General features: G+C 37.3%; 1 long non-coding RNA gene across 1 annotated transcript in view; it reads right to left on the bottom strand.

Moving 5' to 3' along the window:
- The window catches only part of LOC134761392 (uncharacterized), a 135,557-nt gene extending 124,354 nt beyond the window's left edge, over window positions 1-11,203 (bottom strand). The window contains exon 1 of the long non-coding RNA XR_010139954.1: window positions 11,126-11,203. This is a non-coding gene — a long non-coding RNA (uncharacterized LOC134761392). The remainder of the gene's footprint in view (window positions 1-11,125) is intronic.
- Between the last annotated feature and the right edge of the window lie 2,585 nt (window positions 11,204-13,788).

Below are 13,788 nucleotides of genomic sequence, written 5' to 3'. Positions count from 1 at the left end.
CCCTGAATCAGGCAATTGCTATAGCATTTCATTATCAAATCAACATACTACATCAGAGAGATGTACATTTTAGGAGCAGGGCATTCATACACTCCATGTGCTTACCCCCACAACACTGCCATCCACTATTCAATTCACATTCAGCCATTATGAGGTGAGCGATATGACTAGTAGACTGAGTAGGACAGTCCTAAGCTTAATTTCTAGACATCTGTGATGGTAGCTAAAAGTGGCTTGCTATGGAGGCATAGCACAGAAGAAAAACTGACTCTGAAGAAGACAGAATTTACAGCAGCACGATTAGAGAAACAGATCATGGATTCTGGCTGGTAGCTAAAGATTTTACTGAATAGCCAAGGATATGAAAGGAGCAATATTGGAGGACTACTGACAAAATGTCTCTGGATGTGTTATATGGGTGGGTTTTTTTTTGAAATAAACATTAAAATGCTGTATGCCAGGTAAATATTTACCGAAAAGAGCCTTGAAGAGCAAGTGCTTAATAATCAGGGGAACAACATGACTACTTTACAGATTTCAATTTGACACCTTCTCAAATATCTATTCAATAAATAAATACGCTCATAAAAATGTGTTGGCAAGGATAGAGGCTACACATGAGCTCAACATGGATTTTCCTTGAAGAGATTCTTGCCATCTTCAAGTAGCCTATTTTCCAGTATCAATAACCAACACTAGTATCCCAACACAGTTCTATTCAGTGAGTGGGAATTTGAGTACCTGCTGATAAATGAGTGGATCCTTTCCATCATGAAAATGTTAGCATTTTGACATCTCTAAAATATATACCAATATCAGATTTATAGTTCTTTTTTTTAACTCCGTGCTTATGCCAGCCCTAGTATCCATAGACTTACTCTATACCTCATGTACTATTATGGAATCCCTATAACATTGTTTCTACCAAAGAACTTAACATACATGAAGGTCAAGGGGCTGCTGTCCATGGATATCACTATGTTTTTTATAAACCCCATCTTATAGAAGTACTTCTCTTAATGGTGGAATTTCCTGTTGAAGGGAGATTTTGTTATGGTTGCAGCTTGGAAATAAGGCCTTGCATCAGGTGGATCACTTGAGGCCAGGAGTTTGAGACCAACCTGACCAACATGGCGAAACCCCATCTCTACAAAAAATACAAACCTTAGCTGGGCAGGGTGGCAGGTGCTTGTAATCGCAGCTACTTGAGAGGTTGAAGCACAAGAAGTACTTGAATCCAGGAGGTGGGGGCTGCAGTTAGCAGAGATTGCACCACTGCACTTCAGCCTGGGCGAAAGAGCAAGGCTCTGTCTCAAAAAAAAAAAAAAGGCCTTGCAAGCCAGGAACATGGGCACAAAACATGAGACATATGTTCTATACCACTGACCAATATATTTCTCTTATAACAAGCATATTTGAGTCTGGAACAAATGGATCGATATTAGAGTGATGCTTCTCAACTTTAAATGACACATTTGAAATATTTTGGTTTTCCATCTTTGAGACTCTAGGGTTTACTAGTGAAAAAAAATGTTAATATTAGAAGAACAATACTTTCAACAGGGAGCACTACAAATTTCCACTGAATTTGAATCTGAGAGTATCATCTAACCATCTCTGGTTCTTATTGCCCTGGGGGAACTGGCACAAACTGAGATAGACTGTGGTTTGGGGAGACAGCCCCTGACTATCAAGAGGAAGTCATATAGCCACATACCCTCCTTTCTTGGGTACCACCTTTGCTAAGGCCACTCTAGACTACTCACAATTACCCAAACTGGATGTTTGCTTTCACGCCTCTGAGCTTTTGGATTGCTAACCTTTCTGCTTCTAGTGCCCTCCACCATCTCTCATCGTTCAAAGCCCAGATAATAAAATCATCTTCAGTGTAAAGTCTTCCCTGATACTCTCATAAGACAGAGCTATTTACCATATCCTCTGTATATTATACAATCTCACAGAGTAGTCTTAGCCTTTTTCACATCACATTGTAACTATGTGTTTACATGTCTGCTGCCACTAACTGCATATGTACATTATTGTATGTCATTATACCACAAACCCCTGATGACGGACATTAGTTTTAAGAACAAAGAACCTGCAGACTTTAAAGAACTGTACACTTCTGACAAAGGAAGTTAATTTTAACAAGTTATATTTTGTGCCTCCTTTGGCCAAGAATTGTAACACCACCGTAACACATGGCATAGGGAAAGCTCTGAATATATCTTGTTCAAATTAATTAATAAGCTTTTGCAAAATATATACAGATATTTAAAATGTGAGAAATTTTGAGCTCATGAGTGATGTCAGAGTTAAGATATGTATTGGGAATCAATAACAAAAAGACGATTTTCTTGACCATCTTGGTCAGGGTTTTTGGCTTACATAGTTTCCGATAGACTCCCTGTGTTGTGTCGAGACCACCTCTCTTTCATAGGTATTGAGCATCCTGAGAATCAGTTTTTTGTTGGAAACAAAATAGACATTCATAAATGTTTGTATAATTAATTACTTATATAGTAGTTTATATTAATTACTTGTATCAATTACATAAACATTTGTACTAATTAATGAAGAAATGTACAAAACTCTGGATCCTATCGTAGCATAGTCTCTGTCCCTTTGGTGTACATTTGATAGTGTTTATATGAGTGTATACTTCATACACACTTGGATAATGGAATTCTGCCTAAAATAATAGAAACACTAAACTCCTTTAGCAGAATGCAATTAACGTTCACTCCTTTTAACTTTTTATAATAAAAAATGACTATCTTTACAATAGAGTACATAAGCATCATTAAAAGATTAAAACAACCATTGATTGCATTTAATTAACATTCTATAACAGACTATACAAAAATACATTCATGTTCAAACCTAACTTTGTATACATTTACCTCATTGTACACACAAAAATATGAGTAACTATTTTCCTAGGCAAGATTTTTCAAGGTGTACCTCTTCCTTGTGTTTCCATCTTAATTATTTTGGAATTTTTCATACTGGGAAAGCTCTTTTTCTTCATCCAAGAAATTACTTTCAATGTGGAAATCATTAGTGCACTAGAATATGGAATTTAGAAATGGGAAAAACGAAATCATAAACTATAGACTGTTTGACAATGAGATTAGTAACTGAAGCCCAGAAACCACTTGATTTTGTTCTTTATAAAGTTTCATATACTAATGTGAGCAGTATTTCTTAATTCTCATGGCTGTGTAATATTTTGGGGCTTATATGACTAGTCACTTTTCAGCCTTTTAGCAAGGAATTTTCAGAAGTTCTGGTAAGAAAGGAGTTAATGGAGTAAAATTTTATTAAAAGATTTATGCTGACCAGGTGTTTGAGTTGCTTGAAAAGTCGACCATTTAACATACTACCTTTCTGTTGTAAATACTGTACCACCAGAAGACAGATTAAATAGTTTCATATAAAACTATGGTTTAAAAAAAATAGGGATAACGAAAAAAACATTGTCCAACATTTTTTTAATAAGTTGCCAAAAATGTGACCCTCAGAACACCAGTGTCTTTATACTAGCAACTCACTTAAACTGTCTCATGCAGAGACAAAGGCAGAATTAGGGTTTTTAAAACATAAATATAAATATCAAATATCCATATCAGAAACAGATTAATGACTACTCTGATTATATATGTGATTATATATGTCATATGCAAAAACTCATTCAAAAGACTCTGAGATTATCATGGCCTATAACATCATATTTGGAGGAGACTTTCTGCTTCTCTGAGTTATGAGGTTAACCTGTTAACCCTGTCACCTTCACATTACATCACTGGAAATACTGCCTATTTGGGAAAATTGTGGTTTTCAGGCTTACAGTTTTGAGCTTGCCTTATACAAACCAACCACTAAAAATGGGGATGGGGGGAGGCTTTTCATGAAATAAGCATTATAGAAACTAACCCCAGGGTTAAATACTACAATCATTCACAGGCGGGATTTCCTGGGGTTTTGTAACTTTCCATGAAGGGATTTACATATGCCCAAAAGAAGCCACTGTTGAAACAGGGCTTTTATTCTTTTGGGTTGGGGGCGGGGGGTGTAGTTTTAACTAAGCAGTAAAGTAACTCTATCTGGTCACAGTTACCAAGCTGTTGTACTTTTTGTTTAGTAGGTCAACAGACTGTTGTCATCTTAATTTGTGTCTGGGCCTATCACGCAATGACCATTGCCTCACAGAAGGTTTTAATCAAAGCAGCCAAACCAACAAAATAGGACATCCTCGTCAGAATTACTCTCTCAACCTCATTTTGAACTGTTACTTTTTCAGAGGCTTGGCAAATTTCATGATAAGCCACTTACCAAAATGTTCACATTTAATGAGAGACAATTTTTACATAAGGAAAAAATAATCTTCTGTCACCCAGTCCTCTAAAATGTCAAATATCCATAGATAAGTGAACAATCATGCTACATTTTCAACCACTCTATAAAGTGAGTTTAAGCACAGACTCTAAAATTGTGCTGCTTTCTAAAAAGTCTCTCTACTCAAGCCCCTATAACCTGAACACCAATCTTTTTTTCAAAAAGAGATTTCTTATTTTTTTTAACTTCCCATAAACATAAGAACCATAAACACTGTTTGGTATTGAACTTCCGAATATCTATATGTATCGTTCTGCTTTCTCTGTGTTGCCTGGATTCCACAGACCAAACAACTTGTAGGTTACTGCTAGAGCCTGCTACTGTAAAAGGAAACAGAAAAATAACACATTGTCATGAAGTATTACTAGATTCCCATCTGGCTTTCCTATGAATCACAAAGTTAAAGGTACACAGCCAGAGTCCAGAAATATCCAGAGTATTCACAACAGCCCATCAGTCAAGACAGGTACATATCTTAGGATATTTTAACTGGAGACCATCTTTTCTGCATTCACACATTCATGGCATCATCTCTTTTTTTGCCAATAGTTTCTTGAGGTCATAGGTTTGTTCTTTAAAAACTAAATGCAAAGTTTCATTTTAGGTTGCTGTTAGTTTTAAAACCCAATTTGCAGGCATATTCTAAGCCTTACCCAGAGAGAGAGTGTGTATACATATGTGTCCAAGTAAATAGAGCAGTACAATGTGTAAGAACAATGTGTCACAACTAGGGATCAGGCCTCCCAATGCCATCTTGTGGCACAAGCACATGTGCCTAGGAACTTAGGCCCCTGTCATGGTTGTCAAACCCTAACTCAGGCATGGCCTCCTCCAATCATTCTACTACTTCAACCACAGAGGCTGCAATGATGCAGAACCTGATAGGAGACCCTCATAAATTACTTCCCTCCCCCAATCTGGAAGCATGGGCAAAAAGATCAAAGTACAAAGCAGATTAGGTGGTTAATGGCCACTTTTCTGAACAGCCTTCTGAAATGAGTGTTCCAGTTAGGGCAATAATACAAGCATTTGAATTGGTCTATACACTCAAATAGATTCAGTGCAACCTGAAAGTGTGTGTGTGTGTTTCTGTGTATCCATGCATGTGTGTGTACATTTGTGAAGCAGTTTCCCCTTTTTCTCTCTCTTTCTTCCTTATTGAAATTGGTGTGCAAATAAATTCTACAATGCATTTAGTGTTTCACTGAACAGTTAGAGTTTATTTCTCTCTCTAAAAGATTAAACTTAGTCAAAGCTTTTGGCAATTATAATTAGTCAAAAGACTTTGTGGAGTAAGATAATTTTAACCATGCCATATAACAGCCCATTTTAAAAATAATTCTATGGTAGTTCACATTTTATAACAGTTTCCCCATTCTTATACCTCACTTGTATATTTTTAATACACTAATTCATTTAGTTGCTAAACAAACCCTTATTGAGCACTAAATAGGACTTTGTTAAGTCCTGGAAATAGAGCAGAGAAGAAAACAGGTATCATCCTTGCCCTCGTGTACTTAGCTACTGGAAGGGGCAATAGGCCTTCCCAGAAAATAACATTTAAAAAGTTGTCCCTATCTACAAAATGATATCTGAAATAATTAATAAAAGCTACTCAGCAAAAGGCCTGTATTGTTATTAGCAATATTCTAAAATTTCTTCTTCTGTGGATTGAAATGTGTTTACCAAAAATTCATAGGTTGAAGTACTCCTCCCTGCTTCTCAAAATGTAACCTTAATTGGAAATAAGGTAATCAAGTTAAAATAAGGTCATTAAAGTACTGCCTGATCCAATTTGACTGGTGCCATTTTCATCAATGCTTCTAAAAGTCAAGAAATACCAAAGATTGCAGGTAAACCACCAGAAATTATGAGAGATTATGGAACAGATTCTCTCTATCAGCCCTCAGAATAAAACAACCCTTCCAATACCTTGATCTCATATTTGTAGCCTCCAGAACTAACAAATTTCTGTGTTGAAGACACCCAGGTTGTGGTATTTTGTTACAACCCTGGCAAATTAATGTCTTCTAAAACCAAAGATGTTTCTTTCTTACTTAAAATATAATAAATCAGACAAAGAAGAAAATAACATGGTGGTAGAAAGAATTCTAATGGGGGGAAATTTTTAATTAGTAAGTTTTAAAAATTTATTTAACAACATAAATAAAAACACCTCCCTTCCTTCTCAATTTAACCTTAATTCAAAAGAGGCTACAAAAATAAAGATGTATAACCTCAAATTAAAGGTCTTTCTTTTTGTTTTCAGTGTAAAATAAATTCCTACACAATAGTGGGACACATGAAACTGTAGCTCAACAGCATTATTATAATACAGAAGAAATTAGATATAGTAGAGATGCAGAAAAAAATAGTATCAATCCTTGTGAGGGGATTATCTTTAAACACACACTTGCAAGTGTGTGTATCCCAAATCAAATAAAGTAAGGAAAGATACTATTTTTAGTTAGTGTAAAAATTTAATATTATGACCATATTGCATTTCAGAAGGTAAGCTAATTCTGATTTTGCCCCCAAAAGGTATTTATCTCTGCAACTTTATTGAAGGTGTTCAATAAAGTGAAAGAAGTTATATCATGTAAAGACATGTAATTTTCAAGTGGGCAGAAGAATCACAATCTAAATACATAGCCAAATTTTGTTTTAATTGATTATCTTCTATAAAACTAAAGAGGAAAGATACACAAAAACACATGGCAAATGTCAAGTTGAAAATTGTTTTGGGGGTGGGCCAAGACAGCCAATTAGAATCAGCTGTGGTCTGTGGCTGTCACAGAGAAAAAAAACAGGGAGTAAAATCTATACCTTCAACTGTGGTATCCAGGTTCTTGCACTGGGACTGATGAGGCAATCGGCATGACCCATGGAGAGCAAGGAAAAGCAGGATGGGGCAACAGCCCACTTGGGAGCGACACAATGCCATTGGGGCTCCCACACCCAGCCAAGGAATGTGGTGAGCAATTGTGCGACCCCGTCTGGGAAATCATGCTTTTGCCGTGGATCTTTGCTACTCAAGGATCAGGGGAAGGAGTGGCCACCATTTCTGTGGCTTAAGCCCACCTTTCTGGCTGCCAGCTTCGGGGAGTCTGGGCAGTCTGTAAGGAATTCCTTTACAGCACAGCACAACTACTCTGGCAGATCATGGCCAGACTGCTTCTTTAAGAGGGACCCCGATTCATCCCTCCTCACTGGGCAAGGCCTCCCTGTGGGAATTTCAACAACTCCAGCCAGGGTTTTGTGGACAGAACTCTGATCTCCCTAAGAGGGAACCCCTGGGGGAAAGGGCAGCCAGTCTCTGCAATTCAGCCAACTTAGTCTTTCCTCCCAGCTGAATCTGAATAGTCCAGGTGGTCTGGACAAGAGGGGTTCCCCTACCCCAGTGCAGCACACCTGCTTTGCCAAGGGGCAGCCAAAGTCTTCGTTACTTGGATCCCTAATCCCATTCCTCCTGACTGGGAGAGACCTCCCAACAGGGGTCTCCAGACTCCTACAGGAGCATTCAGGCTGGCATCAGGTTGGTGCCCCTCTGGGACAGAGCTCCCAGAGGAAGAAGCAGGCTGCCACCTTTGCTGTTTTGCAGCCTTCACTGGTGATAACTCCAGGTGTGGGAGGGACCCAGGTGATTATGGTCTGGAGTGAACCCCCAGCCTATCACAGCAGCACTATGGAAGAGGATCCTGACTGTTAAAACAAACAAACAAAGCAACAAAAACAACATCAACAAAAAAGACCACACAAAAACCCTATTCAAAGATGAGCAACCTCAAAAATCAAAGGTAGATAGGCCCACAAAGATGAGAAACAATCAAAGCAAAAGCACTGAAAACTCAAAAAGCCAGAGTGCCTCTTCTGCTCCAAATGATTGCAACACATCTCCAGCAAGGGCACATAACTGGGCTGAGGCTCAGATAGCCAACTTGACAAAAGTGGGCTTCAGATGGTGGGTAATAACAAACTTTGTTGAGCTAAAGGAGCATGTGCTAACCCAATGAGAAGAAGCTAAGAATCATGATAAAACATTACAAGGGCTGATAACCAGAATAGCCAGTTTAGAGAGAAATATACATGACCTGATGGAGCTGAAAAACACAAGACGAGACCTTCACAATGCAATCACAAGTATCAATAGCTGAACAGACCAAGTGGAGGAAAGAATCTCAGAGCTTGAAGGCTATCTTTCTAAAATAAGACAGGCAGGCAAGAACAGAGAAAAAAGAGTGAAAAGGAATGAACGAAACCTCCAAGAAATATGGGATTATGTAAAGAGACCAAACCTACAACTGACTGGAGTACCTGAAGGAGACAGGGAGAGTGGAACCAAGTTGGAAAAGATACTTCAGGGTATCATCCAGAACTTGCTTAACCTAGCAAGACAGACCAGCATTCAAATTCAGGAAATGAAGAGAACTCCAGTAAGACACTCCATGAGAAGATCAACCCCAAGATACATAATCATCAGATTCTCCAAGGTCGAAATGAAAGAAAAAATGTTAAGTGCAGCCAGAGAGAAAGGCCAGGTCACCTACAAAGGGAAGCCCATCAGGCTAACAGCAGACCCCTCAGCAAAAACACTTTAAGCCAGAAGAGATTGGAGGCCAATATTCAGCATTCTTAAAGATAAGAATTTCCAAACTAGAATTTCATATCCAGCCAAACTAAACTTCATAAGCAAAGGAGAAATAAGATCCTTTTCAGACAAGCAAATGCTGAGGGAATTCATTACCACCAGGCCTGCCTTGCAAGATCTGCTGAGGGAAGCATTAAATATGAAAAGGAAAAACTGTTACCAGCCACTATGAAAATACACTAAGTACACAGACCAGTGACACTGTGAAACAACCACATAGACAAGTCTGCAAAATAATCAGCTAGCATCATAACGACAGAATCAAATTCACACATAACAGCATTAACCTTAAATGTCAATGGGCTAAATGCCCCAATTAAAAGACATGGAATGTCAGGGTCAAGACCCAGCAGTATGCTGTATTCAAGAGACACATCTCATGTGCAAAGACATACATAGGCTCAAAATACAGGGATGGAAGCATATTTACCAAGCAAATGGAAAAGAGGAAAAAGCAGAGATTGCAATGCTAGTTTCTGACAAAACAGACTTTACACCAACCAACATCAAGAAGGACAAATAAGGGCATTACATAATGGTAAGAGGTTGAATTCAACAAGAAGAGTGAACTGTCTTCAATATGTATGCACCCAATACAGGAGTACCCAGATTTATAAAACAAGTTCTTAGAGACCTACAAAGAGACTTAGACTCACACACAATAATAGTGGGAGGTTTTAACACCCCACTGACTATATTAGATAGATCATTTAGACAGAAAATTAACAAAGATAATCAGAACCTAAACTCAGCTTTGATCAAGTGGACCTGATAGATCTACAGAACTCTCCACCCAAAAACAACAGAATACAAATTATTGTCATCACCCCATACTTGCTCTAAATTTGATCACAATTAGAAGTAAAACACTCCTCAGCAAATGCAAAATAACTGAAATGATAATAGTCTCTCTCACCAGTCTGCAATCAAATTAGAACTCAAGATTTTAAAACTCACTCAAAACCACACAACTACATGGAAATTGAACAACCAGCTCCTGAATGGCTACTGGGTGAATAATAAAAATAAAAAAGAAATCAAGAAGTTATTTGAAACTAATAAGAATAAAGAGACAATGTACCAGAATCTCTGGGACAAAGCTAAAGCAGTGTTAAGAGAGAAATTTATAGCACTAAATACCCATATCAAAAAGCTAGAAAGATTTCAAATCAACACCCTAACATCACAACTAAAAGAACTAGAGAACCAAGAGAAAACAAACCCCAAAGCTAGCAGAAAACAAGAAACAACCAAGATCAGAGCAGAACTAAAGGAGATAGAGACACACACACACACACACACACACACAAAACTTCAAAAAATATATGAATCCAGGAGCTGGCTTTTTGAAAAAATTAATAAAATAGACCACTAGCTAGACTAATAAAGAATAAAAGTGAGAAGAATCAAATAGACACAATCAGAAATGATAAAGGTGATATCACCACTGACCCCACAGAAATACAAACAACCATCAAAGAATAATATAAACACCTCTATGCACATAAACTAGAAAATCTAGAAGAAATGAATAAATTCTTGGATTTATACAGCCTCCCAACACTGAACCAAAAAGAAATTGAATCCCTGAATAGACCAATAATGAGTTCTAAAATTGAGGCAGTAATAAACAACCTGCCAACCAAAAAGAGCCCAGGACCAGATGGATTTACAGCTGAATTCTTCCAAAGGTACAAAGAGGAGCTGGTACCGTTTCTTCTGAAACTATTCCAAGCAAGTGAAAAGGAGGGACTTATCTGTAACTCATTTTATTATGCTAACATCATCCTGATACCAAAACCTGGCAAAGACAAAACAACAGCAAAAAAGAAAACTTCAAGCCAATATTCCTGATGAACATCAATGCAAAAAAACCTCAATAAAATATTGGCAACCCGAATCCAGCAGCACATCAAAAAGGTTATCCATTACAATAAAGTTGGCTTCATCCCTGGGATGCAAGGTTCATTCAACATTCAAATCAATTAATGTGATTAATCATATAAATAGAACTAAAGACAAAAAACACATGATTATCTCAATAGACACAGAAAAGGCCTTCAATAAAATGCAACATACCTTCATGTTAAAAATTCTCAATAGGCTAGGTATTGAAAGAACATATCTCAAAATAATAAGATCCATATATGACAAACCCACAGCCAGTATCATACTGAATGGGCAAAAGTTGGAAGCATTCCTCTTGAAAACCAGCACAAAACAAGGATGACCTCTCTCACCACTCCTATTCAGCATAATATTGGAAGTTCTGGTCAGGGCAGTCTGGCAATAAAAAGAAATAAGGTATTCAAATAGGAAGAGAGGAAGTCAAACTGCCTTTGTTTGCAGATGACATAATCTTATACCTAGTAAATCCCATCGTCTCAGCTGAAAAGCTTCTTAAGCTGATAAGCAACTTCAGCAAAGTCTCTGAATACAAAAATCTATGAGCAAAAATTGCTAGCATTTCTATACACCAACAAAAGGCAAGCAGACAGCCAAATCACAAATGAGCTCCCATTCACGACTGCTACAAAGAGACTAAAATACCTATGAATACAGCTAACAAGGGAAGTGAAGAAACTCTTCAAGGAGAACTATAAACCACTGCTCAGGGAAATTGGAGAGGACACAAACAAATGAAAAAACACTCCATGCTCATGGATGGGAAGAATCAATATCATGAAAATGGCCATACTGCCTAAAGTGATTTAGAGTCAATGTTATTCCCATTACACTACCATTGAACTTTTTCACACAATTAGACAAAAAAATTTTAAAATTTATGTGGAACCAAAAGGAGTCTGAAAGCCAAGACAATCCTAAGCAAAAAGAACAAATCTGAAGGCATATGCTACCCAATTTCAAACTATACTACAAGACTACAGTAACCAAAACAGCATGGTACTGGTACAAAAACAGACACATAGCCCAAATATTTCATGAAGAAAATGCCAAAAGCAATTGCAACAGAAGCAAAAGTTGACAAATGGGATCTAATTAAACTAAAGAGCCTCTGCAAAGCAAAAGAAACTATCATCACAGTAAACAGACAACCTAGAGAATGGGATAAATTTCTTCCAATCTATCCATCTGACAAAGGTCTAATATCCAGAGTCTATAAGGAATGTAAATAAATTTATAAGAAAAAAACAACGCCATTAAAAAGTGGGCAAAGGACATTAACAGACACTTCTCAAAAGAAGACATTCATGTGGCCAACTAACATATGAAAAAAAGCTCAACATCACTAATCATTAGAGAAATGCAAATCAAAACCACAATGAGTTACCATCTCATGGCAGTCAGAATGGTGATCATTAAAAAGTCAAGAAACAACAGATGTTGGCTAGGTTGCAGAGAAAAAGGAATGCTTTTACACTGTTAGTGGGAATGTAAATTAGTTTAACCATTGTGGAAGACACTGTAGTGATTCCTCAAAGAGCTAGAAGCAGAAATACCATTTGACCCAGCAATCCCATTACTTGGTATATACCCATAGGAATATAAATCATTCTATTATAAAGATACATGCAGATGTTATGTTCATTGCAGCACTATTCACAATAGCAAAGACATGGAATCAACACAGATGCACATCAACAATAGACTGGATAAAGAAAACTTGGTACATATACACCATAGGATATTATGCAGTCATAAAAAGGTGACATCATGTCCTTTCCAGGGACATGGATGGAGCTGGAAACCGTTATCCTCAGCAAACCAATGCAGGAACAGAAAACCAAACACCGCACGTTGTCACTTACATGTGGGAGCTGAACAATGGGACGACATGAACACATTGAGGGGAACAACACACACTGGGGCCTGTCGGAGTGGGTGGGGTGAGAGAGAACATCAGGAAGAATAGCTAATGGATGCTGAGTTTAATACCCAGGTGATGGGTTGATCTGTGCAGCAAACCACCATGGCACACATTTACCTGTGTAACAAACCTGCACATCCTGCACATGTACCCTGAAATGTAAAATATAAGTTGAAGAAAAAAGAAAAGAAAATTATTTTGAGTCAATAAAATCTTCCAAGATTAATATCCCTGATCCATCATTCTTAAATGGCTACTCTGTCCCCAAGACCTTGTCAATTCTTTGTATTTAGAAATTTTCCCATATTTTTAATATTGTATGTATTTATTATAATTTAATGCAACAGGAAAATTGCACAGACACAGGCTTTATGACTCCGTCTTGAGAGTAATCTATCATTTGAAATAGTTGTAGCTGATTTAGCATGTCTCCTGTTGGTTTTGTTTTTCCGGCCTAAGTAAAGATGGGTAATCTTGCTGGTCACAGCAGATGGGCATAATCTTCCTTCGTTTATCTTCTAAATCAGACAAAAAAGGAAACCAGCTCTTACTTACTCACAGATTCACTTAAATATTAGGAATTACATAGCATCAGGCAGTCTAGATGGCTTTTCAATACTCATCCACACAATTTCTAATGTAAATATAGAATTATATGTCCATTATCAAGGCAAAAAAAGATATTCATTAAATGTCATTATAAAATATTTATACCAATAAGAGTATAATTTGTAATATGAACTCCTACCTAATATTTATTTTCTTTTCATATTAGAGCAGGGGTCACCACAGGACATGATACAAGAGGTGGGAGCCCAAGATGAGGTCATTACTGAATGAGACTCAGTTAGTGTTTAATACAAAAAGGTCTGGCATCTAAGAAATCAAGTAGTAACCAGGAACTCAGCCATAG

The sequence above is a fragment of the Pongo abelii genome, chromosome 4, assembly GCF_028885655.2.
Source record: "Pongo abelii isolate AG06213 chromosome 4, NHGRI_mPonAbe1-v2.0_pri, whole genome shotgun sequence".
Lineage (NCBI taxonomy): Eukaryota > Metazoa > Chordata > Mammalia > Primates > Hominidae > Pongo > Pongo abelii.
This window is presented reverse-complemented; position numbering and strand designations above follow the sequence as displayed.